This window comes from Felis catus, chromosome F2, assembly GCF_018350175.1.
Source record: "Felis catus isolate Fca126 chromosome F2, F.catus_Fca126_mat1.0, whole genome shotgun sequence".
Lineage (NCBI taxonomy): Eukaryota > Metazoa > Chordata > Mammalia > Carnivora > Felidae > Felis > Felis catus.
The window spans coordinates 48377602-48403266 of record NC_058385.1 but is presented as its reverse complement, the minus strand read 5'-3'; the positions used below and the strand labels follow the sequence as shown (position 1 = coordinate 48403266).

The following is a 25665-nucleotide window of genomic DNA, read 5'->3' as shown; positions in this document are numbered from 1 at the left end:
AAAATTAAAAAAAAAAAAAAAAAAGGTCTTTCTCCTAGCAGCGCACCGGACAATGCTTAGGCAGTGAGAATGATCAATTTAAAACTTGAGGAATTCAAGACCCAACGACTTTCTAGTGGTTACTCAAGAAGGTCGGTGAGTAGTTAGCACCAAGTAGATCACGTCATCCACTGTGATGCCCCTCAACATCTGGGATGATAAAGACACTATTGTTTTTTTCTGGTAATTAATATACAGTGTTGTATTAGTTTCAGGTGTAGCAAATAATAATTCAACAATTCTCTACATTACTCAGTGCTCACCATAATTAAGTGTATTCTTTTGTCATTTAAAAAAATTTTCTTTTTTAATGTTTCATTTATTCTTGAGAGAGAGAGAGAGAGAGAGAGCATGAACAGGGGAGGGGCAGAGCGAGAGAGGGAGACACAGAATCCGAAGCAGGCTCCAGGCTCTGAGCTGTCAGCATAGAGCCCGATGCGGGGCTCCAACTCATGAACCGTGAGATCATGACCTAAGCCGAAGTCAGATGCTTAACCGACTGAGCCACCTAGGCGCCCCCCCAAAATTTCCTTTTTTTAAAAAAATTTTTTTTTCAACGTTTATTTATTTTTGGGACAGAGAGAGACAGAGCATGAACGGGCGAGGGGCAGAGAGAGAGGGAGACACAGAATCGGAAACAGGCTCCAGGCTCTGAGCCATCAGCCCAGAGCCCGACGCGGGGCTCGAACTCACGGGCCGTGAGATCGTGACCTGGCTGAAGTCGGACGCTTAACCGACTGCGCCACCCAGGCGCCCCCCAAAATTTCCTTTTTTAATGTTTTATTTATTCTTGAGAGAGAGAGAGAGAGAGAGAAAGAGCATGAACAGGGGAGGGGCAGAGCGAGAGAGGAAGACACAGAATCGGAAGCAGGCTCCAGGCTCTGAGCTGTCAGTGCAGAGCCCAATGCAGGGCTCGAACCCACAAGCCGTGAGATCATGACCTGAGCCGAAGTTGGATGCTTTACCTAACTGAGCCACCCATTAATAATATAATATAATATAATATATATAATATATATATAATATATATAATATATATAATATATATAATATATATAATATATATAATATATGTGTATATATATATATATATATATATATATATATATATATATTTACGTGTGCTTCCGTATCTTGGCTATGGTAAATAATGCTGCAGTAAACATAGGGGTACGTGTATCTTTTTGAGTTAGTGTGTTCATTTTCTTGGGTAGATACCCAGCAGAGGAATTACTGGATCATATGGTAATTCTATTTTTAATTTCTTTGAGGACACTCCATACTGTCTTCCACAGTGGCTGCACCAATTTGTGTTCCCACCAACCGCGGATGAGCCTACATCCTCCCCAATACTTGTTATCTCTTATCATTTTGATTCTAACCATTCTGACCGGTGTGAGGTGGTAGCTCATTGGGGTTTTGATTTGCCTTTTCCTGATGATGAGTGATGTGGAGCATCTTTTCATGTGTCTGTTGGCCGCCTGGATGTCTTCTTTGGAAAAACAGTCTACTCAGTTCCTCTGTCCATTTTTAAATCCGATTATTTGGCGTTCTCTTTGGTGTTGAGTTGTAGGAGTGCTTTATATATTTTGGATATTAGCCCCCGATTGGATATTGTCATTCACAACTATCTTCTCCCATTCAGTAGGTTGCCTTGTTGTTTTGTTGACGGTTTCCTTTGCCGTGCAAAAGCTTTTTATTTTACTGAGCTTCAATTGTTTATTTTTGCTTTTGTTTCCCTTGCCTGAGGAGACGGATGTAGAAAAGTGTTTCTATGGCTGCTGTCAAAGACATTACTTCAGGAGACGCCTGTTATTAACAGAAAAAATAAAATCTGATTTCAAGGGTAGTCCGTAACTTTTCCCACAGAGGCATTTGAGCATTTTTTTAAATGTTTATTCATTTTTAAGACAGAGAGAGAGACACAGAATGTGAGTGGGGGAGGGGCAGAGAGAGAGGGAGACATAGTATCTGAAAACAGGCTAAAGGCTCCGACCTGTCAGCCCCAAGCCAGAGGCAGGGGGGAGCTCACAAACGTGAGATCTTGACCTGAGCCAAAGTCAAACACTTAACTGACTGAACCACCCAGACACATCCCACAGAGGCATTTAAAAAATTTTTTTTTCTTAATGTTTTTATTTATTTTTGAGACAGAAAGAGACAGAGCATGAGCAGGGATGGGGCAGAGAGAGAGGGAGACACAGAATCGGAAGCAGGCTCCAGGCTCTGAGCCATCAGCACAGAGCCCAATGCGGGGCTCGAACTCACAGACTGTGAGATCATGACCTGAGCCAAAGTCGAACGCTCAACTGACTGAGCCACCCAGGTGCCCCCACAGAGGCATTTTAAAATTGCTACCAAGAGACCACCTCCCTTGGAGTCTTTGCCTCTCTGACATCACCGCCCCCCCCTTACCCTTGTCACTGCCCCTGCCGCTGCCACCACCGCCACCATCTGCAAGACAGCCTAACCTGCCTTTTGTGAAATTAGACCTCTCAGAGCACAACTTGCCTGAATTGGGCCAGCGAGCTGCTGTGAGCATGGTGCATGTCCTTGGACACATGCCTAAGGCCCTTGCCCTTTACCCCACTGATAAGATATAGAAAGAGCAGTAATAAAAGCTGGATATTATAACCAGGCCAAGGCACTCCCCACTGGGCCTGTGTCCTGCTTGGAGGGACCGGAGAAGAATTAGTTATGCAGCACCCGCAGCGGGGCCCCGGGCAGGTTGAAGGGTTTACCTTGGAGCGCTCCTGTGTGTGTTTCCTATGAATTTCCCTGCTCTCACTGCTCTAGCCCATTCCAAAATAGATACAAAGATTGTGCACAGCCTGAGACCTGAGTGAGTGTTGCCAGCTTGCGAGGGAGCTTCTCAGCTCTCAAAGCATGGTTCAGACTAGGGCTGTGGGAAAAGAGAGGAAACAGGGAGGGAAGGGAAGGGATGGAGTGGGTGATGCTCTTGAGACAGCGCAGGTAAGAAGGACCACTGCCTCCAGGCAAGTGGAAAGAAGGAGATGGTCTCAGAGATGAACTAACTGCCCTCGATTGTGGTTCCCTCAAGGATCCGTTGTGACTGGACAATTCTAATACTCAGGTTAATGCTCGCTGCTGCTACCCATCAACTGAAGAATTTTCAGTGAACACGACGAAGGTTTATTTCTGGCTCCTGTGACTGTTCCTTGCCGGTCATTTCGAACAGGGGCAGCGTTGCCGGGACAGACACCCATGTCTGCTGGCTGCAGGGAGCTTTGGCCACAGCGTGTAGGAGGCCTTTGGAAGGAAGGAACGAGGAGGACGAGAGTGAAAAGCTGTCATCTAATCCTTCCAGAAAGCCCTGGATGGTATATACCATGCCTCCCCTCGGACTCTTAATGCTCCGGGGTGGAGTGAACACAGACATCGGTTGGTGTTCAGATCCCAGGTCTGTCATTTGCTGGCTGTGCCACTGTGGGCAATTTACTCAATCTCTCTGAACCTTGGCTCCCTCATTTGAGAAACAAGATGCTGACACCTCATGTGGTGGTTGTGGGGATGAAATGACATTTAGAACGCTTACGTCAATCTGTGTTCTTCCTCTCAGCAGGGCCCCTTGACTGGTTCTTGAATGGCTCTTGCTGCTTAAGGGAATCCAGAGAAATGGGGTTAGTGTGACTGCCATCTGGAAAAAAATAAAGCAGAATTTCCTGCCTCTCTCCTCACCCCCAAATAAAGCCAGGATTTCTTTCATTATCTGGGAGTGAGATGCCTTTCTGAGCAGGATTCAAAATACAGAAACTGTGAAGGAAAGAAATGGTCAGTATGACTACATAAAGATAAGAAAAAATATCTTCCAGGGGAATAAAATAGACATAGTGAAAGAGAGGTGGCAAATTGTGGAAACATTTGTGACCATACCCTGAAGAACTAATTTCCTTAATAAATAAATAGTTCCTATAAATCCATAAGAAAAAAGCTAACAACCAAATGGAAATGATAAAAGGCTACAAACAGTTCCCAGAGAAGAAATGCAGATGGCTTTTAAAAGTTGAAAAGGTGCCCAACCTCAATTTTAATAATAAAAATGTAAAGTAAAACTACAATGAGATGCCAACTTAAAACCTTTCAGGGGGGCCTGGGTAGCTCCGCTAAGCATCTGGCTCCTGATTTCAGCTCAGCTCATGATCTGACGATTTGTGAGTTTGAGCCCCACGGCAGGCTCTGCACTGACAGCATGGAGCCTGCTTGGGATTCTCTCTCTCCCCCCCCCTCCTTCTCTCTGCCCCTCCTGCATGCGTTTTCTCTCTCTCACAAAATAAATAAACTTAAAACGCACACACGCATGCGCGCACACACGCAAAGCCTTTCAGGTTGGCAAAGATCAAAAAAATTTAGTGAAGGCATAAGGAAAGAGACCTTTACATATGTTGCTGATAGAAGTGGAACCTGATTCCCTCTTTTATGGAGACTGAGTGGTGATTCGGTCAACATTTAAATTTCATATTCGCTTTGATTTAGCAATGCTACTTTATGAATTTCATCTTGTAGATACACAGACACAAACTCCTTAAAGATCGGAAGCAGCCTAAACATCCATAAATAGAAAAGTTGTTAATTAGAGTGTGATAATGGCATATAAGTGAGTACAGAGTTAACCCTGTATGTGATAATATGCAGACTTTTCCCAAAGTGGAAAAAGAGGCAAACAGTGTGTATTTGCAGCGTGCCCTCATTCATGTTTTTAAAGAGTAAGTAGTATTATCCTCATTCGACAGGTGAAGAAAGTGAGGCTCAGAGGACTTAGGTAGCTTGCCCACAGTTATCACATAGTCTGTAGTCAGACAACAGAGTCTGGGCCAGGCCCGGGGCTATCTGATCTCTCTGGTAGTGAAATCCAGGTTTTTCACACCATGCTTTAGGGCCCCAAACCTAGTAACCAAGGGACTTTCCTACCCTGTTTTCTACTTCTTCCCTTCATATAGTTCCACAAACAAAGCTGCACTTTTGTGCATTTCTCCACGCACGTCTCTACTTTCCCACGCATCTCTGTGTCCGTGTTCATGCTGCTTAGAGTCCTGGATGAGCCAGATCAAATGCTTCCTCCTCCGGGAAGCCTTCATTGATTCTCCCAGACAAAATTCATCTTTGCCACTTCTAAAGCCTTGAGCACTTCCTCCCTTTGGGCAATCTTGGAGGGTAGGTTCTGGGGAGAATACAAGAAAGGAAGGGGGGAAAGAACAAATAGTTATCGTGGGCCTGCTCTGTGCCAGGCATGACGCCAGTGCTTACACACGGGTCTTCGCATCTAGTATGTTGCGTATTTATGATTGGGCCGTAATGTCACTGAGGGTAGGATCTGGGTCTGATTGACCCAGGGCCTAGCACTCTCCATTCCTTCAATGCAAATAATTTTTGAGATTCCGCTACATGTCAGGTGCTGTGTTTGGTGCTGGGGAAACCAAAATGAATAGGATGAACAGGGCAGAGTGGCAACGGTCCAGCTGCCTGACTCGTGGGGGAGGCACTAAGTCATATTTGGACATTATCGTAAAAGTGGGGGGAAGAGGTTTGTTGGCTGGATGGATGCATGCGTCTGATTGCGTCTGTCTGATGCCTGCCTTCACGTCCGAGCTTGCGCGGTCCATCGTGAATCCAGTCCTGTGACTGCCCTTTTCATGCACACGACTGGGGTTACAAAGTTCTCCCTCTCCCACTGTCTAGAACTACACTGTCCCATCCTGTGGCCTCTTCCTTCCTCTCACAGCACACAACCACAAGGCCCGAGTGGCTTCCACGCCGGCTCCCCTTGCAGGGCTGGGCCCTCCTGCCATCCCCAGGGCAGGGACCTTCTGGGTGCTGCCCTGAGTCAGGAGAGCTCTTGCGGCTGCCAGTGGCCAGGCCTGTTTTCCTGCCTGGGAGCGGGGAGTGGGGCAGAAGAGCCTGGCCTCCCTGGGGCAGGAATCTTCCTCTGTCCCTCCCCTGCACAGCCTGGAGACCTTCTCAGGCTCTCCTCCCAGTGGCTGCGTGCCCCGCACCCCTGCTGACCCAGCTCCTCTGCGGTTTCAACCTGACAAGGAGACCAGAGCCAGCCACTAGAGGGGAGTGAAAACCCTCTTTTTAATCCTGAATAAAGTGGGTGAGAAGGACAGCTCCCAGGGTGCTCCCCAGCCCCGCAGAAGCGAAAATAAACCAGACAACATTTAAGAAAGAAATGAAGGCAAACAACATTTTCACATTTTCCATGAATTTCCAGGTAGATATGAATCGAAAGAAATCCCTCAGGAAGTCAAATAAGAAACCTCCCAAAGCAAGATGTTTCGTGTCCACTCATTACTGTGGGATCTGCATTCACAAATTCCTCTAAGAACGCATCTGCAAAGCCCTGACCATCTAACAGCATTGCAGTAGAACACGTTTTTGTTTTTTTTGTTTTTTTTTTTTTCCTCCAGGAGGTATTTTACAAGAGAAAGACCAATATGTACATTTCTCTCACTCGGTTGTAATTCTGTCTCTTTTATTCTATTTGTCACACGGCTTAAGAACTAAATTTAGAAAGGAGATGAAAATTCAATACCTGCCTCAGCTTGGTTCTTGACAATTAGCTGTGTTCTCTCTTTTCTACCTTCCACAGGGAAAGCAGAGTCACTTTGCAGTCAGGCCATAGTTTAGTTTCCACAGACTGATGCCACCTAGTGGCGACACCAAAGCCTGGACAAGGATATCACCTTTCCACCTTTCACCTTTCACCTTTCACCCAGCAAGGTGGGGTTTAATTCTCAATAAAACTCAAAAATTCCCCAAACAGCGTTTCTGTCTTTCAGGTTATAATATGCATTACCGTGTATTATTCTTATTTTTATCTCCAATGTGTTTGCATATCTTTAGAAAGAAGTAAGTTCCCTTCCTTACGAGGCTGTTCCATTTTTTTCTCGACAGAGAAAACAAAACAGAAAAATTCTTATTGTGTAAATCCGAAGAGCTAGATTGCACCGTGTCACTTTCAAAACAGCCCTGAAAGGTACATGTTCCTCTCCCTATTTTGTGGCTGAAGAGATGGGAAGTGTCCTTGGAAGTGTCTCAGTCAATGTCACATAACCATCCCCCCCACGAAGTCCCGATTTGGAACCGATTGCCTTGTTCTCCCCGCTGATGAATTCCTGGAGGACAGGAAATGTGTTGGGTCGTAGTCTCTGAAACCCTCTGGCGCCTGGCCCCGCGGCTGGCCCATCCTAGCCCCTCAGGGCACATGCAGTAAGAACAGGGTATGGAATATATGGAATAAGGGAGTAATAAAAATAATCAACAGGCCCAAAATGGAGTCCCTTGTGCTAACGCCATGTCGCCACACTGGGACTTTATACCCAACCTAATTGCAGTTTCAACCCTTCCCAGGAATGTCATCTCAACTGGTCAGTCTGGAATTTCCTGGTTGGCATGGGTAAGGGAATTCACCTAAGAAGACAGGCCTTTTCGTCCCCCAAAGGGAGGTGATATTGCCCGAAATAATTCTTTCTTTCTTTCTTTTTTTTTTTTTTTAAATGACTTCCTTGTCTTGCCTTTAAAAACATTTTCCTTTTTGTAGCCCTTTGGAGCTTCTTTCTATTTGCTAGGTGGGATGCTGCCCGATTCATGAATGATTCAGTAAAGCCAATCATTATCTTTAACATTTACTCAGTTGAGTTTTCATTGTTTAATAGGAGAGAGATCCAGAAATCACCAGACCCCTGGGACCTGAGGGATAGATTGTACTTTAGGGAGCTTGCAGGGGTTGGGGGGGCGGGGGTGGAATGCATAGTCTGCTGGCCTCTCATTCTTGCCCTTTCCTGGCTGATTCATTTTTCAATCCTCAGCTCCAGCCCAGGCCACAGAGAATGGAGGCCACGAGGTGATGACTGCATGGGGGCAGGGAGGCAGAGAGAAATCCAGGGACATGCCTGGACGTGTCTGGGCACATCTCCGCCAACGCCAGCCCTGCTGTACCTGGAGCCATGGGGGTTTCTTTCTTCTTCTTTTTTAATGTTTAATTATTGAGAGAGAGAGAGAGAGAGTGGCAGAGAGAGAGGGAGAGAGAGAGAATCCCAAGCAGGCTCTGTGTTGTCAACAACAGAGCCTGATGTGGGGCTCTGTCTCACAAACTGTGAGACAATGACCCGAGCCGCAATCATGAGTCAGACACTCAACCGACTGAGTCACCCAGGCATCCGCCATGGGGGTTTCTTCTTCAGCCAAGACTGAGGTGGTTTATTGAGGACCTACTTTGTGCCTCTGATTCTTATTCAGTGCTCTCAAAGCATAGCAGGGCCATATCCTTGCTACCAGAAGAAAAAGAAGCCTCAGAGAAACTAGTTACTTGTCCAAGGAATAAAAAAAAAACAAACCTTCTTTACCCTCCTATGTCTACATATTTCCCAATTTAAATGTGCTTTTAAAAAGTGAATGTATGGCAAGGATGTGGAGAAAATGTGGATGCTCTGAGGAGAAATTTTACTGTGAACTGTGGCAGAAGGGGGAAGGGGTGGACAAAGGGTTTATGTTGCTTGGTTAAAGAAGATGTGTATGTTGGTGTGTGGCTGGGGAAGATCTAACAGGCAGAAAGGAACTGATGCTATCAGAGAAGGAGGGAAGGTTTGGGGCTGCAACCTTGGCAGTCAGAGAGAGGGGACAGGACCAAGGTCCCTGGGAAGGTCTGATGGCAGGGGCTACTGCATCCACTTTGCTCCCAGCTTATGGCACCAGCTAGACTCAGTGCAGGGAGGAAACCCTTTATTCTTTCCCCATCTCTAGGGGTGTTATACCCACAGCGGGTACCTTCTCCAGCCTTCTGCTGGTAAGCAGCACAGGCATCACCCGCCAGACATGGAGAACTTAGGCCCACCTCCCCTGTTGAATCAGAATCCACATGTTAACAAGAGGCCCAGGTGATGTGATCAGCAGTCCAGTTTAAGGAGCTCTGGCTTACATCTCCCCCAGCCCCCCAACCTCCAGCAGCATCCCTCTTTGCTGGGTCACCTTCCCCTCCAGACAGATCCTTCACCGGTGTCCCTTTTCAGGCCTCCAAGTGTAGCCCCCTTCCACCCATCTACACCTGGCCCCTGGAAACATGTGTAGGAGAGGGGGGGGAAAAACCTTTTTCCTCTGCCCCTCTTAGGTTCTTTGGCTAGGGCCCCACCAATTAGACTGACAAAAGATAGAACAATAAGAGAAAACAAACAGAAGTGTGTTAACATGTGCATTTGCATGGGGAGCATTCAGCCATGAGTAACTCAAAGGGGTGGTTAGAACTTGGGCTTATATAGCATGACAAAAGAACAAGAAAGTTGTAGAGAAGTGACAAGACAAAGGAAAAAAAAAACCTTTGAGCTCCTCAGGCTGGCAGGTTGTGGGAAAGCAAATATATGGGGAAACGAATGGATAAGGGCTACTTTTAGCAAGGTTTTGGCGCTTGTACGAGTCTAGAATTGACTCCAGTGATAAACTTCTGTCCTTCCTGGTAGAGAGGGCGGGGGTATACCTTGACGAACGTCCTGCTTTTAGGCAAATAGGGGGAAGGCAGAGACCTTTTCTTGTATCTGCTTCTTCTCGGTTGCCTTTAGCTCAAAATAATCCTTACATCAAAGTGGAAGGTTGGGGGTGTCCTTTTCTGCTGCTCTTCACCGGCTCGCCTCTTTCCCTCTCAGATCTGAAGCCGGATAGAGGCACCCGCAGGCAGAAGGGTGTTCCCAAGGTGGGGTCAGGTACCAGCCACTCTTCCCCCTAAATCCAGGGGACACATGTGACACTCTTCAGTTCTCTCAAAGCTTCAGTAGAGAAGGAAAAAGTTTTCCTTGACTCTCTTAGGGTACCAGCTAGGTCTAGTAATTAAACTGACAAAGATATTAACAGGAGAAAAGCATACAGATTTATTTGCTGTAAGTTGTACATGACACGGGAGCCTTCATAAGGAAATGAAGATCTGTGTATTTTTGTGCTACGTCTGACGAGGAGTGGTATAGATGAAATTGTGTAGGAATATGATACACTGAGGAGTATGGAGTAAGCAGAGTGAGCTGGGAGAAGACAGAGCACGAACGGGGAGGGGCAGAGAGAGAGGGAGACACAGCATCGGAAACAGGCTCCAGGCTCCGAGCCATCAGCCCAGAGCCCGACGCGGGGCTCGAACTCCTGGACCGCGAGATCGTGACCTGAGCTGAAGTCAGACGCTTAACCGACTGCGCCACCCAGGCGCCCCAAGCTGGTTCTTTTTAAGAAGCTGCAGACACAGGAGAAGCTTTGAAAATGGAGAAGTTCCCCTTTTGTAAAAGACATTTACATTTACAAAGGAAAGCTCCATTAGCAAGGGTGTCTCCCCATCTGTAACTTGAAGAGGAGGATGAACAAATCTTTAGAAACTCTTATGATGAAGGAGGCAGTAATTTAAATCTGCATAATAACCTTATCCTTATTTATTGTGCTTCCTTGTTTATTGCGATTCCTGGTAATCTCCCATAACTGACTCCCCACCCCAACACCTGCTTTGTCCTTAGCTTGAGATGGTACTTAAAAGTGATGGCTTCAGCCATTTTGGAGAGTTATACCTCCTTTTCCTGGATCTGTCCCGTGTATACCGGAGGTATATCAGTTATTAAACTTCTGTTTGTTTTCTTCATGGTACTCTGTCTTATGTCAATTTAATTGTTAGACCAGCCAAAGAAGTTAGAAGGGAAGAAAGGAAAACTTTTCTGCTCCTACAGTGTCCTGTTGTCTTCCGATATTAGGATGTTCCTTTCCTCCTGGTATAGGGAGGCCACCTCTCACAGGAGGGTTTTATGACCCATTCCGAGAAGGGCAGGGAAAGGTCAAAGTGAACATCCTGCTTCTGTTGTTTTCTCAGACTCCTCCAGTTTAAAATATTCAATATGCTGTTTAAAAATTTTTTTAAAACATTTATTTATTTATTTATTTATTTATTTATTTATTTATTTAAGAGAGACAGAGAGAGAGAGAGAGCACAAGCAGGGGAGGGGCAGAGAGAAGAAGAAGACACTGAATCGGAAGCAGGCTCCAGGCTCCAAGCTGTCAGCACGGAGCCCGACGTGGGGCTCGAACTCACGGACCTTGAGATCATGGCCTGAGCCGAAGTCCTACCCTGAACCCCCTGAGCCACCCAGGCGCCCCATATTCAATATGCTGTTCTAAAAAGTTAACCTTAAGAATAAAAATGCCGGGGCGCCTGGGTGGCTCAGTCGGTTGAGCATCCGACTTCAGCTCAGGTCACGATCTCGCGGTCCGTGAGTTCGAGCCCCGCGTCGGGCTCTGGGCTGATGGCTCGGAGCCTGGAGCCTGCTTCCGATTCTGTGTCTCCCTCTCTCTCTGCCCCTCCCCCGTTCGTGCTCTGTCTCTCTCTGTCTCAAAAATAAATAAACGTAAAAAAAAAAGAAATTTTTAAAAAAGAATAAAAATGCCAGTTATGTTACCAGCAAAAACGAGTTTAGTCGGGAATAGCAGAGAGCTGCAATCCAGGACAAGCAAGCTAAGGCAAAACCACGGGCAAGTGCAGGGAACAAAGGAGATGAAGGCTCTGTGATGGAGGAAAGGAGAAATTGGCAAGGCTGGTGTAAACAAAGTCCACTGGAGTAAAATGGGAGTTTGATGTACGGTGGCTTTTTGTTGTGACAGTGTCTCATCGGCTGGGCTATTGCCGGGGAGGAGGAAAGCCTTCCTTCCTCTTGCGGGAGAGTAAAGTGGTGTCCAGATGGTCATGGCCTTCTGTAGGGTCTGTGATGACCAGTGAGGAGTGATGGGGTGTGAGAGCTCCCCCTGCTGGCTGCCCTACTCCATTGTAAATGAGGAGCTCTGAAGAGCTGTACCAGATGGAAGGTTTTTTTTTAAGGCAGAGGTGAGGTGGGGCAAAGACCTCGGTGTAAACAACAACAAAAGGATTCTTTTGGGCCAGGTCACCTCCCTTCAGCAGACCAAAGGGTCTTATTAGGTAGATGACCTCACTGGTGCTGACCAGGAAATTCCAGACTGACTGGTGAAGATTACATTCCAGGGAAAGGTTGAAACTGTAACTAGGTTAGGAATTAAGCTGTGCTTTGGTGGCATGGGCCTAGCACAAGCGACTCCATTTTGGACCTGTGGTTTTCTTTTTAACAATGCCAAGGTGCTGTATTTTGGGGTAGCATGTCCTGACATCTGTCACTTCCCACACCAGGTGAGGCGAGGTGGAAATGTTCCTTTGCTTCCAGCGATGGGGGTTGGGGAGGATGGTAACAGCTCAGCACACTGACATACATCTCTCTTTACAGAAAGCCTCACTAGTGGCTGCTTCCATGCCCAGTGAAACCCCCCAGTCTTCTTGGAGATGCTTAGAGGGGGGTCATGGACAGAGAGACAGTTTCACAGTCTCTTAGAAAGTCTCACCTAGGCATTTGTATTTGTTATCTATTGCTGTGTTCCAAGTTGCCCCAAATTTTAGCATTTAAAACAACAAATACTTATTATCTCACGGTTTCTGTGTGTTAAGGATTGAGCTGCTTGGCTCCAGAATTCATAGGTTGAAACTCTAACCCCTAGTGCTTTAGAACGTGATTAGATCTGGAGGTCGTGCCTTTAAAGAGGTAGTTAAGATTAAATGAGGTCATAAGGTGGGCCACGATCCAATATGACTAGTGTCCTTGTAAGAAGTGGGATAGGTACCAGGGGTTGTTGCCTACAGAGGAAAGGCCCTGTGAGGACACAGAGAGGAGGTGGCCATCTGCAAGCCAAGGAGGGAGGCCTCAGGAGAAACCGAACCTGCCAACGCTTTGACTTTGACTTCCAGCCTCCAGAGCTGTGAGAAAATAAATGTCTGTTGTTTGCGCCACCCGGTCTGGGGGACTTTGTCATGACAGCCTCAGCAAACTGATACACTGTGAGTCAGCAAAGCACAGCTCAGCTGGGGGCCTTAGGCTTAGGCTGTCTCCCAAGGCTGCAATCAAGATGTCCATTTCAGGCTGCGGTCATTTCAAGGCTTGACTGGGAGCGTCCACTTTCAAGCTCACTTTCATGGCTGCTGGCAGGCCTCCGGTCCTCACTGACTTGGCCAGAGATGTGAGTTCTTTGCCAGGGGGGCCTCCTCATAGGGCAGTTCAGAACACGGCAGCTGGATTAGCACAGAATGAGCAAGGGAGCCCAACAGAAGCCATAGTCTTTTAATAACTAATCACATAAGGACATGTGCCACTTTTACAGTATTCTGTTTATTAGGAGTGAATCGCCAGGCCTAGGTCACCCTCGAGAGGAGGCGACGAGGCAAATGCACGAGTACTAGGCGACGAGGACCATGGGGAGCTATCTTAGGGGCTGCTTTCCATTATCAACTGGCACTCCACTTCGGGATTGAGGGGTACTTAGCACCTGTGGCACTGTTTTCTGTCTTTGTCTTCAGCCAAGATGTAGACAACAAAGAAAGGACCATGTGACAGCCCGTTACACCAGTGTCAAGAGAGAAGCGTGGGTACATACATTTCCTGGTGGATTTGGTAGTAGGAAGATAAGGAAATGTCTGAATGGTTCTATTTTTCAGAGAAGTATGAAGTATGGTCATTAGCTGGAACTGAGGCTATGGAAGGCAGACAAACTTGGCTATTGGTACAGCAAAGACTCATGCTCCCTCACCTTCCCCTTCCACATTATAGAGTAGACAAGCTAGGAACTACACGTCCCAGACTCCCCCACATCCAGATGGGGCCATGTGACTAGCTGCCCATTGACTATAAGTTTGTGGCATTTTCTGGCTAAGGAAGTTACCCATTTCCCCGTTTTCCCTCTCATATGCACAAGCTGTTGGGTGGGTATGGAGATCTTTAAGGCTGTAGGAGAAAGGAGCCACAAGATGAAAGGCACCTGGGTTTCTGAAAGCCATCTTTCAACCAAAGAAAACCTGGCTCAGACTTGTCCGCAGGACACCGGACAAGGGTGACCCACTCAGATGTCTCCATAGCCAGAAATGGGCCGAGGAAGAGCAGAGCTGCGGGCCAAAGGACTTCTTGACCCTGTATGCCCCAGGACCCGAGTACAACCATAAGAGAAGAGTGCCCCCCAAAATGACTGAAAACGACTTCCAGCACCCACATGAAAAATTATATGAAATTGCAGTGACTTGTGCTCCATCAATACGGGTGTGCCAGAAACATCACACGTTTTTACTTTGTTAAATTAAATTTAGTTTCTAAGCCTCCACCCTGCCAAAGTGGTGGAAGGTCGGTTGCAGGCGTTATTGGTGCTCCAACCCTCTCCTCAATGTCACATAGCGTGCGGGAGGCCAGCGTGGTGTCCCCAAACAAGGCAAGGCCTATGGTCTTTGATTCAGCGCTGATATTCGTAAAGGGAGTACCCAAAGTCCTCAGTAGCCCTGCTGTGTTCTCTGGGCACAGTTCTAAGAATAGGACCAGGTCCGTTAACTACCTAGGAAGGCACCAACCTCAGGAATCTTGCCGCATCTTCAAGTTTCCTGTCATTATTACACGTCTTTGTCCTCTGCTTTCCACGGTCCTTGATCTTGTCATCACAAAAAAACAAGCTGAGTGAAAGTTTCAGGCAAGTCCTAGAAAAAATTTAAATAGAGGTGCCACCACTCCCTGAATGATGTCATGACCTTAGTCCAAGCATAGACATTAGGCCAGTTCACAAACATTTGTGGACAAAACTGAGTTTGCCAGTGGTGGCTACGAGAATGCATCACTCATATGCAACTGCGGGTAGTGCAACTGACCAAAGGCTTCAGCCGCCACTCCAAAATCTTTCACGTTTCACGCCAAGGCCACGCCTCCCCACCATTCTTCCCATTGCTAGGGGGCGTGCCCATTGTTAGAGGGCGTGGCCTCCTCTGCCTTGTGACTGCTTGGGAACTCCCTGACAGCCATATCATATCAATCCTTCTTTAGATTGCAAGGCAATGTAAGTCAGTTCTCCCCCAGAGTGCCTTCCCCCTTTCCGTTGCTCAGTGCCAGACCCACATTATGGTTCGAAGCCAGGCTCCCCCACTCTCTTCTGGCTCCCTCCAAGTTTGCTCTCTCTGATGCCTCCCCTAATAAATTTCTCCTATCTTTTATCATCTCACATCTGCTCCTGGGAGGACTCAGACGAACCTGTTCTCCCCATTCGGTACGCTCACTTTCCTTTTTATAGGTATGTCATGTATTTAGATAGCAAATATCAGTTAAATGTACTTCCTCATTTGAACTGTGAAATGCAACATATAAGGACAAATGTTTTAAGTATAACTGTTAAGACTTCTTCCGACCTTCAAGAGTTAAGTCGTTTCAACTGCACTTGAACATTGATTTTTGCTGAATTTGGCAACTGCTACTATTCATTCTGAGCTTTAAAATCTCAAGTGGCTGTTGAGTTCCCTCATGACCTTTAACTCTCCCTAGAAACTCTGAACTACTTAAAAACAAAAGTCGATGGCATTGAAAATACATAAAAGCAATGCAACATCATTCAGAGTAGTGTCGAAGAGACAGGAAGGGGGTTTCTTATAATGCCGCCCATCCAAACACAATAGCTGCCATTTTAGGGGTCCGTGTCTCCCCTACTACCCTCCCTTCTCTCCAGAGCCTCCTCCTGTCTAGACGGTTGTTCACCGAACTGCCTGTGTTCAGCATGAACCTCAGGTTCTTAGACCTGGAGGCACATCAGAATCATCTCTGGAGCTTTTAAAAATGGCCAGGGCCCAGGCCTGAGCTGGATCTCATTAACCTGAATCTATTCTTCTTCCATCTGGGGGTCCGGGTGCAGAATTGAATCGGTCAGACTTTACCATATATACCACTTTACCAGCACTGAGTTATTCAAAGAGTCCTGCTTTTTAGTTTCTTTGACCTCTTGGTCCCTGATCACCCGAGGTACCCCATGGACTTTATATACGTTCTTAAGTACGCATCTGTGTTTGCAAATGGATCATGTTCTGAGTCTTTGTGTTTTTGTTTTTTTTTTTAATTTTTTTTTCAACGTTTATTTATTTTTGGGACAGAGAGAGACAGAACATGAACGGGGGAGGGGCAGAGAGAGAGGAAGACACAGAATCGGAAACAGGCTCCAGGCTCCGAGCCATCAGCCCAGAGAGCCTGACGCGGGGCTCGAACTCACAGACCGTGAGATCGTGACCTGGCTGAAGTCGGACGCTTAACCGACTGCGCCACCCAGGCGCCCCTGAGTCTTTGTGTTTTTAATGTACATTCATAAATTGTATGCTTTCTTACCTTTTGCTCTCAATACTACGTTTTGAGGTTCTGTGCTGATGGACGTATGAATGTCTATTCATGGCTTCTCATTTCTTCATGGTATCCCTCGCACTTGACTGTCCGTCGCCTAGGGACGGACGCCTGTGTTGCCTTCAGCTGGCCTCTGGCCCCGGCAGTTCTGCAGCGAGCGTCCTCACGCACGTCCCCTCGTGAGCCTGGGTGAGAACTCCCCTTGGAAGGAGTGTTCTAAGCATCTGTGACTGATTCTGATCTCATGCACAGCCAGGGGTGAGGACCACTGCCATTCCTCAACAAACTTTGTGATCTTTGAAGGCCTTCTTCACACATCTCTTCTATGGGACTGACTCCTCCCTAGCTGAAATCTGAGATACTTTGGCTACTTCGTTTTTACCCCATAAAAATCTTCCTTTGGGAACTCAGAATACTAAAGTAAAAATGACGGGTCATATCTTAAATGTGACCCTGTGTTTATTTCCTATTGTTGCTCTAACAAAGTACCACAATCTCGGTGGTTTAAAACAACACAAATTTATCTGCTTACAATTCTGGAGAGGTCAGAAGTCCTAAAATTAAGACGTCCGCAGGACTGTGTTCTCTCTGCAGACTTTGGGGGAGAATTCATTTCCTTGCCTTTTCCACTTCTCAGAGGCCACCTGCATTCCTTGGCTCGTGGCCCCTTGGCTTACATCACTACGACCTTTGCTCTGTCCTACTCTGGATGGGACCCTCCTGCCTCCTTTTTCGAGGGACCCTTGTGATTACATTGGGCTCACCTGGATAACCCAGGATACTCTCCCCATTTCAAAATCTTTACTCACACTTGCAAATATGACTTAAAACTCTTTGTCATGTAAAGTGACATATCCGCAGGTTCCAGGGATTAATACCGGGTGTCTTGGGTGGGTGGGAAACCACTCTGCCTACTACGTGACCATAAACTTTCCCATTTAAACGTCATTAAATTTCTTAAAATGTAACACACGCTTGTTCTGTGTTACAAACGATAGATACAGAGCTGCGTAAGGAAAAAGATGATGGCTTGGCCCACCCTTTCCTGATAATTCCTGTGGGGAAACAGGCTTGCATCCACGCCTAACCTCACACATGCAGATCTGCATGTTGTGCTGCGTGGTACAGAACCAGGACCATAAACATTAACCTGCAACGTTTTCCTCTTCATGTGTCATGGAATCCCTCCAGGCCAACCCAGAGGGACCTCACCCATCATTTCTTTTAACTAGCCAAATAAATATCCCACAGGATGGGTAGACCAACTGATTCAGCTATTCTCTCGTTGGGAGATATTCAGATGGTGTTCTGATAGCCCCACCTTCAAACCCAGCTTCAAAATGTGCCCTTTTGTTTGTTTGCACCAGCGCTCTTATTTCCGGAAGATTCCCCAAAGTAGAATGGGGCCTCCAAAGATAAGCACGTTCTTAGGGGACAATGTCAGGTTATTTTCCCAAAGTTTTAGTCATTTACACTTTTACCATCAAGAAATGAGTGTGTCCACTTTCCTGCAAAACTGCCTCTCAGCCAGAGTTAAATAGTATTGTTCTCTATAGCGTATGCTAATTGGATGTGCGAACGAAGAGTGTGCCATTGTTATTTTGATTCATATTTCCACGAAGACCACAGGCGTCGTGGGGTTTTTTCCGTGTTTATTGACTACTTGCATTTTCTCTTCCACAAATTGCCTGCTTATATTCTCGCTTATCGTTTAAAAAAATTTTTTTTATTTTATTATTTTTGAACGGATTTTGTATTTAAGAAGAGTTTTAGATTTACAGAAAAAAATTGTGAAGCTCGGGTCGAGTCCAAGCCCATTTCCCCTACTAATAACATCTTAGGTTACTATGGTACATTTGTTACAATGAATGAACGAATATCGATACATTTTTATTAAAGTGAATACTTTATCCAGATTTCCTTAGTTTTTACCTAATGTACTTTTTCTGTTCCAGAAGGCCACTTTACGGCTGGTTGCTGTATCTCCTCAGGCTCCCCTCGGCTTTGACAGCTTCTCAGACTTGCCTTGTTTTTGATGACCTTGACAATTTGGGGGAGTACTGGTCAGGCATTGTTTTTTCAGAATGTCCCTGTACTGAGATTTGCCTGAGCCTTTTCTCGTGACGAGACGGGTGTTAGAGCACATACCATCAACGTGACTCATCACTGTTGGTGTTGACTTTGATCACCTGGCTGAGGTTGTATTTGTCAGATTCCTCCGCTCCAGTTAATCTTCCCGCCTGCCTTTTCCGTGCTGTATACTCTTTGGAAGGAGGTCATGTAGACACCTCACACCTAAGGAGTAGGGAGTTATGCTCTGCCTCTTTGAGGACAGAGTCTTTGTGAATAATTTGGAATTCTTCTGCGGGAGAGATTTGTTTCCTCTCCCTTATTTAATTATTTAAGCATTCATTTCTATCCATGTAGATGCACGGATATTTACTTTACACAGGTTGTTCCAGCTTTGACCACTGGGACCTCTTTCGGTTGGCTCCCATGTCCCTTCGACATACCCCCACCAATGTGATTTTGGTTTCTTTGTTTTTTTGTTTTTTTTTTAATTTTTTTTTTCAACTTTTTTTTTTTATTTTTATTTTTGGGACAGAGAGAGACAGAGCATGAACGGGGGAGGGACAGAGAGAGAGGGAGACACAGAATCGGAAACAGGCTCCAGGCTCTGAGCCATCAGCCCAGAGCCCGACGCGGGGCTCGAACTCACAGACCGCGAGATCGTGACCTGGCTGAAGTCGGACGCTTAACCGACTGCGCCACCCAGGCGCTCCGGTTTCTTTGTTTTTATGAGTACTTCCTTGCTTTGTGCCACTACAGGATCCTCCAGGTTCCTCTTGTATATTCCTTCCCTTATCCTAGAATCAGCTATTTCTCCAAGCAGTCTTGGTTTCTTTATTGGAGAATGGTTTTACAAACCAAGGCCTGGGCATAAGATATGCCCATTACTAGTTGAGTGTTGCTGCTTCTACGTCCTCTCAGCTGGCAAAGCAAAGGAAATATATGTGCGCCATAGAAACTAATGTTTATACACATATCTGTAAGTATTTCCATATGAACATGGGTTCATTCCCATGTCTGCAACTCTAGTCCATGGCCACTCCAACAGTGAGAAGCCTGGCTCCCGCCATCCCCCAATATTTACTTAACTGTTCATTTCCAGCAGACAGGTCTCACTGTATCAGAATTGTTAACCTCCATCCCCTGATGGGAAACTTCATCAACAAGAGTAAAGTTTTATGTACAGTTCTTTTTGCCTTCAGTCTTATAATTCCACTCATTTCCAAAGCTACTCAGGTCACCACCTTCTTCTCCCACCTACTTCAGTAAGATGTTTTAATACATTTATAATGCAGATTATTTGGTCTATGCTCTATCCTGGTATCCCTTGACCTCCTAAATGGTTTTTTAAAATTTGTATATACTGGTTCACTCTTTGTGCTTTAAAATTCTGTGGGTTTTAACAAATTATGTAGTGTCCTGTGCCTATAGTCTCAGTGTCGTACAGAAGAGCCAGGCTTCTCACTGTTGGAGTGGCCATGGACTAGAGTTGCAGACATAGGAATGAACTCATGTTCGTATGGAAATGCTTATCGATATGTATATAAACATTAGTTTCTATGGCACACATATATTTCCTTGCTTTGTCAGCTGAGAGGACGTAGAAGCAGCAACACTCAACTAGCAATGGGCTTATCTTATGCTCAGGCCTTGGTTTGTTGAAGTCCCTTGCTTCATTTATCCAAGCCTCCACCCCCTCCTGCCAAACCCCCAGCGATCACCGTTTCTACTGTCTCTTCTAGTTTGGCTTTCCCAGATCTCCTATCACTGGGATCATACAGTAGATAGGCATTCATTGAGAAATAGGTACTGAAGTTTTACCTGTGTCTTTTTGTGACTTGATACTTTAAAAAATATTACCACCCTATTCTGTGGATGTACCACAGTTTATTTATCCACTCAGCGTCCTATTGAAGGACATCTTTGCTGTTCCCAGTCTGGGGAGATTATGAATAAAGCTGCCATGAGCCTTCTTCTTGCCCATTTTTAAGTTGCTTGTCTTCTGTTTTCCACATTGTCTATTAAGGATATATACTTTGTCAAGTTACAACTATTTTTCTCTAGTCTGTTATTTTTCTTTTGACTTGATTTTTGCCTCAATATTGTAAAATGTAATTGACTACATCTGTATTTTCTGTTATGGCTACTGGATATCCCATCTTTTGTTTGTTTGTTTCTTCGTTTTTGAGGTATTGTCAGGTTATAAATATATTTTGAAAACTTACAGTTGACATACAATATTATATCTGTTTATGTCTTATGAAAAGCTCACCATGGGTGTAGTCACCATCTGTCACCTTACAAAGTTATTACAATACTGTTGACTCTACTCTCTATGCTGGACTGTCCACCCCATGACTTACTTATTTTATAACTGGAAGTCTGCAGCTCTCAATCTCTTTCACCTGTTTGGCCCATTTCCCCCTACCTCTCTCACCTCTGGCAACTACCAGTTTGTTCTCTGTATTTAGTCATCCGTTTCTATTTTGTTTTGGTTGTTCATTTGTTTTGTTTTTTAGAGTCCACATATAAGTGAAATCATATGGTGTTTGTCTTCCTCTGACTTACTTCACTTAGCCTAACACCCTCTAGTTCCGTCCATGTGGTCGCAAATGGCAAGATCTCATTCTTTTTGATTGCTGAGTAATACTCCGTTGTATATATATATATATATATACCACATCTTCTTTATCCAATCATCTGTCGATGGGCACTTGGATTGCTTCTATATCTTGGCTATTGTAAATAATGCTGCAATACACGTAGGAGTGCAGGTATCTTTTCAAATTAGTGTTTTCGTTTTCTTTGGGTAAATACCTAGAAGTGAAGTTGCTGGATCGCACTGTATTTCAACTTTTAATCTTTTGAGGAAATTCTGTACTGTTTTTCACCGTTGCCGTACCAATTACATTCTCACCAACAGTGTGCAAGGCTTCCCCTTTCTCCATATCCTTGCCAACACATATTTCTTGTTTTTTTGACACTAGCCATCCTTACAGGTGTGAAGTGTTATCTCATTGTGGTTTTGATTTTTATTTCCCTGATTAGCAATGCTGAGCATCTTTTCGTGTGTCTGTTGGCCATTGGCAGGTCTTCTCTGGGAAAAGGTCTGTTCAGTTCCTCTGCCCGGGTGGTTTTTTTTTTTTTTTTTTTTTTTTTTTTGGAAGGGGGTGTTGAGTTGTATAAGTTCTTTATCTGTTTTGGATATTAATTCCTTATTGGATATATCGTTTGCAAATATCTTCTCTCATTCAGTAGGTTGACTTGTCGTTTTGTTGATGGTTTCCTTCACTGTGCACTGGGAACCCCATCTTGCTCTGATGGTTTTCCTCCTCCCAAGGTTAAAAAACATCCTCCTGAATTTCTCTTCTGTTACATATTATGGAAGAGTGTATAGGTTTAAGCAAAAGGGGTAGAAATGCTGAAGGATAACAGAGGATCTGGGGACAGCGACTGTGGAGCTGAGAAGCATTTTGCCCCTGAATTTTGAGTGGTCCATCATGTGGGCTTTCTAGGACCTGCTCTCAGTGAGAGTTTTCATGGGGTCTCTTCAGACACTGTAGTTCTAGGAGCAAGGAGCTATGTGGCCGCCTTTGGAGAATCAAAACCAGACCTCAGGGTTGTTTCTCTGAGCTCGTCCGTCCCATTCCTGTATCCCTTTATTTGTATGCTTTATATTTGTCTCCCACCTAGACTATGAGCTCCATAAAGTGGAGATCCAGGTCTGGCCTGTTGATCCCTGATCCTTTAATGCCTGGCATGAGGCCCTGTCTAGCAGGAAGGCAGGTAAGGAGGAAAGATAAAAGGAAAGAGCCTTGGCTTTTTTCCATTAACCCTGAAGTTTCATATTAAGGTCTTTGTTTTGTTGTTACCCCTCAGTGGCTAACCTCATCAAAGCACATCACCAGGGCTCCCTCACCCTCCGCTGTGGTTGGCCAATGGGATGCACTCTCAGGGAGGAAAGAGTGGGCGAGAGTATCTATTCCTCTCACTCCCCACCTGCTGGGCAGTCCTTCTGGCGGCAGGTGCACCCTTCTATAGCCACACCCTTCAAGCAGCTCCTCGCCCAGGGTCCCAGATGTCATCTGGACACCGGGGATCCCATTTCTTCCCCTGCCTCTGCAGGTCAGGTTGAGAGCAGCTTCTCTCTGTTGGTAGTTACCGTGGGCATCAACATCCCTTATTACTTAAGAGCTTTAAAAAATTCCAGCTGAGTGTAGGCTCAGTTTCCTGCCTGGACTCTGACAGATCCCTAAAGGGCAGAAAATAGGGAAAGAAGCAAAAGAGGTTGGAAGGATAAGGGGGCTCCTCAGAAGAGCTCACACAGACCCAGGAGGAGCAATTCATTTGTCCACTGAGGGAGTGAGGACTTAGAAAGGGCGTGTGTGAGGCCTGCCCCCCGACGGGCCACCTGAGTCACCCCAGCTGCCCTGTGGCTAGTGGAGCTGTCCTCTGTGTGTCCCTCAGTGCTTGGTTCTGTCTGAATAGGAATCCTTGATAAGGTGGAATTATAACTTTTCACTTTGTGTGTCTCCCACGCTGGACTGAAAACTCATCAAAGGCAAAGATTTGGGTGTGGGCCATTTCTGCATTCTGCTCGCTTCTCTCAGGCTGCTGGGCACAGAGGCGTCTTTGTGAGGGTTCACGTGAAGAAGGAACGAAGGCTCCTCCCACAGCTGAACCCCATGGGCCCACTCTTCCAGAACCCACCCCTTCGTAGGAGGTGGATCCGCCTCAGAAGGCCCTGGCCAGGTCCTGAAGGCTAAAAATATTGGATCCTGATAATACCGGAAGGTGACTAAGCTGCTGACTCAAGAAAACCAACTTCCTCTTCCAAAATAGTTGCCTACTCTATCATCGAGTTGTTTTGCCCAGATACATGCTGGTCTCAGGCATTCCTGCCTCCTTTGAAAGCTTCTTCAAGGGCTGCCAGTTTGGCTCAAACACCTTTTTTGCTACCGTGCCTTTTCACTCTGTTGCTGTTATCTGAATAACCTGTCCCAGCCCCTTAACACCTCAGTCAGCAGACCCCGACTCCCACACGGGCAATACCCCTGGACCACAATATTCCATCCCCAAACCAGGACTCGGTCACCGGGCTGTCCCGGGAAATCTGGGATACAGACTATATTTATATAATTTATAGAAACTATATTTATAGAAACAACAGTAAGCCTTGATCCATTTTCAATTTAAATGGTTTTAATAACCACAAACATAGGGGAAAGAAACTAGTGAACAAAACTTGTGTTTGACTCTAGTAGTTATTTTCACAGGCATGGTGACTGTATTCCTATAATCTTTTAATGCAGTATTAATTTCAAATGTTCCATGAGTAAAAATATTTTTAAATGTTGAATATTATGTTTTAATATTGCTGTATTGCTTTCAATAAAAGCAATTGCTTACACATATGATGACATTTCGTATACCGCTGTTTAAGATTTTTCACCTGAAATCGCTGACCAGGTGACCACATCAGCTAAGCTCAACCCTGCAGTCATCCCATCCCAGGTGCCAGAGAGTGAGTGAAGAAGCCTCCAGAAGACTCCTGCCATGCTCTGTCTGAATTTCTCACCTATGAATTTATGAGTGTAAAAAATAAATTGACAAACCAGGGTAAAACTCCTTTCAGATCATTTTCTTTAGTTTAGTGGGTGAAAATACAGTTATACAGTTCAAATTTCAGTTGAAGGGAAGGGGTATCTTCCCCCAGAACCTTCCAGGCTAGTAATTCCAGATACTCTAAAGCTTGGTGGTCCCAGTTCTACTAAGGGAAGAAGTTATTCCAGCTGTGCAGGGTTATGTGCATGCCTGTAGGGGCGCTCTCTACTATGCAAAGAGAAAGATGACCCTACTGGAAAAGGTTCTAACTGGTAGACCAGTTGCCTCAGGAACAGTGAATTCTGGATTTCCAACATCTCTTCTTGCATCCTGGCTCTAGGAGTCCTCCGTTACTGACACGTTCTCTGAAGCACACCCAAGGCCCTCGAATCATGGGCCTCCTCACCTGTCAAAGCCAGGTTTATTGACCTTTGGGTGACTAAAAGTGGTACCAGAACTTGGGAGTGGTTAGGGAGAAGAGTACGTAAAATTGTCAAATTTTAGCCATTCATCAAGATCCAGTGGCCTAAGCAGTGATGTAGTTAGTTTTTGTTTTATAATTTTAGAAACAGCCCCCAATACTTCCTGTACAGCTCCAGACTGGAAAGAAGTGCTTCTGGGTCAGCGTGGGAAGCAGGTGCTCCCTGAGGGCAACTTCTGAGTTCATCTTCTACCCGTGATCACAAATCACGCAACTCCTCCGAGAGTCTGTTGAGAATGCTACGGTACATGCCCACAACCCTACAAACTTCGCTTGATTTCACCTAGGTCACCCAGCAAGACCCTCCCTCCCTTACCTTTCTTACAAACCCACAGTTTCTTCTGGCTCGGGTATCAATTTTCCCTTAACTTTCAGCATAATGTCCTCAGCCGGAAGGCTTTATCGGAGTGTCCCAACCTCTTCCAGCGTGTGACACTCCTAGGTTTGTATGGGAGAGAGGGAGACAGAGAAAGAGAAACAGACACAGAGAGAGACAGAGACAGAAGGAATTTTTGTGCAGGGAAGAGAAGTTGGGATTCCAGATGGTCCAATGGTTGGTGGTCCCCATTCTACTAAGGGCGGAAGTGACCCCCAACAGAGCGGGGTTGTGTGCGTGCCTGTGGGGCCTGTGCGTGTGTGCCTGTTCCATTAGTTCTGGGGACGTGAACAATTTGTAAATAAGATGACTTTACAATGACTGAAGAACAGTCAACTGAAGATCTTTAATGTCACTTTATACAATCCTTTCCTATACAAGTTTTAAAAGAGAACGCTCAGTACATGGGAGCCAGGGGGTATGGATTCCCCTCAATCCTGTCCCTGAGAAGCTTTTTCGGGAGAATACTATTAAACAGCTCCCTAGCTCTAGAATGTATTCGGTGTCCGCTAAGAAATGCAACAATCTTCATCTCCAACCTGAGTTCTACAATGTTCACCAAGCACGTGTATTAGAAGGTGGTGTATTAATTTGTACGTCCGTTCGCCAGAACATGCTGGACAGCGAAGTAGCCCAGAGGCTCCCTCATCTTTCAGTTACCCCCTGGGCCAGTGTCTCACCTCTGCTCACTCCAGAGTCTCCCCCTTTCCCATCTCCCACCCTGGTGGATGAAGGACGGTGTTTCAGTTAGACTCTGAGCTGCAAGTGTACCAAAGGCCGCAGCAGAGCTATCTAAGCCCCAGCGGCCCGTCTGACCAGTGAAAGACAGTTCTGAGAACAGCAAATGTTCCCTCTCTCTCCTCGCTCGTCTCTGCTTTTTT

General features: G+C 45.8%; 1 long non-coding RNA gene across 1 annotated transcript; it reads left to right on the top strand.

Moving 5' to 3' along the window:
• The first annotated feature begins 14865 nt into the window (after positions 1-14865).
• LOC123383055 lies at positions 14866-23937 on the top strand. Its single transcript, XR_006592327.1, has 3 exons — positions 14866-15141; positions 22017-22109; positions 23767-23937. It is a non-coding gene; the product is annotated as an uncharacterized LOC123383055 (long non-coding RNA).
• The last annotated feature ends 1728 nt before the right edge of the window (positions 23938-25665 follow it).